The sequence below is a fragment of the Hipposideros armiger genome, unplaced genomic scaffold, assembly GCF_001890085.2.
Source record: "Hipposideros armiger isolate ML-2016 unplaced genomic scaffold, ASM189008v1 scaffold_44, whole genome shotgun sequence".
Taxonomy (NCBI): Eukaryota; Metazoa; Chordata; class Mammalia; order Chiroptera; family Hipposideridae; genus Hipposideros; species Hipposideros armiger.
The window spans coordinates 1,147,682-1,150,435 of NW_017731394.1; positions in this window are offsets into that span (position 1 = coordinate 1,147,682).

Sequence of the window (2,754 nt, forward strand, 5' to 3'; positions counted from 1 at the left end):
TTCCTAATTCTATCGTATGAAGCAGTATAAAAATTAAAATATTCTCTCAAGTTACATTAGAATACTTTATAAATCAACAGAGTGGGGAATATAATTTTTAAAAATTCAATAACTACTTTAAGTCAACCCTGAAACCAAGGAGGGTTATTATAAACACTCAAATTGACTAAAGAAATGGCAAGAGAAGAAAACTGTGAAGGACTGCTCAAAAAAATTCCACCCACATAGTATTTGCTGATTGTCAGGTTGGACTGCTATTTCAATAAGGGTTTTTTCTTCAAAGTGCAAAACAAACACAGCCATCGGCATTTAACACAACTAAGGCAAAACAGCAAATAATCAAAAGTTAAAGGATTTCATTGATCTAAGTGGAAGACTCTTAGTGGAACCTTCCCATTTTCTTTCTAAGTGGAGGGTACTGATTGCAGGCATACCTCGTTTGATTGATCTTCGCTTTATTGCACACACTTCACAGATGTTGCGGGGGGTTTTTTTACAAATTTAAGGCAAGANTCCTCCACAACTAGACTGAAGAACAAAACAACAGCAACTTGTCTGTTCCCCTTCCCCCAATTCCCCAATAAAAATCTTAAAAAAAAAAAAGATAATTATAATACAATGTTGTCATGTGAATGGTAGAGATCCCTAGAGACTTATTACGGTAGGAGAAAGAAGGGGCTTCTAATGGAGCAAGAGAAAATCAAGGATGGCTTGGGAAGGTCAGCAACTACCTAGGGAAAGTGACTTCTGGGCTAAGACTTAAAATCATAAAAGTTAAGAGGTTAGCAAACTAAAAACTTAGGTAAGGGTATTTTAGAGAAGAAAAACAGCATAAGCAAAGGCACGAATGAAAGAAACATGATGTTAAATGAGGAACTAAAACCAGTTTGAGCTTAGAATTCTAACATAAGGCTGGAAAAAGATGAGATGAGGCTTGAGAAGTGGGGCAGGTGTTGGGAGTATTTTATGCCAAGTTAAGGAGCTTGAACCAATTAACCTTCCTGCGTTCTGCTCTCAAATACAGAATGCCTTCCTCTGTCTTCTCTGTTTACACATTTAAAAATCAAATCAAATTCCATCTTCTCCATGAAGCTTTTCTTATGAATCCAGCTCACACCAATTTCTCCTTTTCTAAATTGTGCCTCTTGTATCATATGATTATGTATATTGCCCCATTCTCTTATTGTCTATTACACATAATTGTGCACTTTTTACATCAATTTACGCTGCTGCCATAACATTAATTTTTCATTAACTGTGTTTCATGTTTGTAGAAAGTTTATTAAGCTGCAGTGAGAAATGTTCTATAGGAACACTTAATAAATATTTTATGAAGTTACCATAAGTTATGTAACATTATTAAAACATTTAGTTTCTTTTTCTTCTTTTTTTTTTTTTTTAATAAGAGTTTATTTGAGCCAAAACTGATGACAATTGCCAGGAAGATCTCAAATGCTCTGGAGAAATGACAGTTTTCGGGGGTTTTTTTATGTATTTGAAGAATGAAGGAAGGTTACATGAAGGTGGGAGAAAGCAAGAGAGGGGCTGGATTACAGGGTAGTTAGTACTTAGTTTCTTGAAAGAAAATATTTTATACAAGTAAAATATTCTCTATTCACAGTAAAACCTTTACCAAATTTCTCCTCGTTTTAATAAAAGGAGTAGGGATTTCATCTACAAATTTTAAAATTCAGAAATACTTAAATTCTAAAAATGAATGGTCTGAGGTGTATGAAGGAAATGAGAGAACTGGAAATCATTTTCATAAGGATCATTACGGAACCAAACATGAAACAAATTATTAACGGTACTATAAATTTAATCGAAAGCAACACAACAGAGATCTTCGAATCAAATACATAAACACTAATTTGGACCACTTTCTAAATAAAATGTAGGAAAATCCTTTAAACATTTTTCAAAACATAAACTTTAAACTAAACTTCAGATTTTTCCGAATATGAAACAAAAACAAGATGCCAAAATGTCTTAATAAAGGCTGATTCTAACACAGCTGGAAATTTATTGCTCATTGAACTTAAAAAATAAGAGTTTGAGTTTTACACAAAATTAATCAGTACCAAAGAATTTCATAAAGGCTTTTCTTATTATTAACAGAAAGTTCCCATGGGTCATAAGAAAACAAAGAAAGTTAATAGCTTCCTGACATTCTCTATTATGTTGATGTAACAAATAGAATAAATGAATTATAAAAATTACATGAATAATTTTACAATAAAATTTTTCACCTAAAATATGTATATTACAACAGGAACATTTTTGCCTTAATTATCTACATAAGCATTTCCCAAAGTGTACTCTAAAGGGTACAAGGTCCACAAGGTACAGCTCTGAAAATAGGTTCCATGGTCAAATAAATCTAGGAAATGCTGCATATTAACTCCACATCTTAGAGACTAATAGAGCCATCAGCATAGTTACAAGCCGCTTAACTTTAACTCAAATTCCTCAAGTTTATCTTGATCATGGAACACTTTTTTTTTATAATCGCTAATGCAAACTAATATTCTGAGGAACATGTGTTCCAAAGAAGGTATTTTGTAAATTCTAATCTATAGAATTGTTCTATGTTCTTATTTTGCTAGTGGCCTTATTTATAAAAAAATAAATTCCCAATAAGAAACACTATCTTGGGTCAGCCGAGTGGCACGTTGGTTAAGAACTGGCTTGGGGGCCGGCTGAGTGGCTCAGTTGGTTAAGAGCTCGCTCAAGAGTTTGAGCTCTGAGCAACAG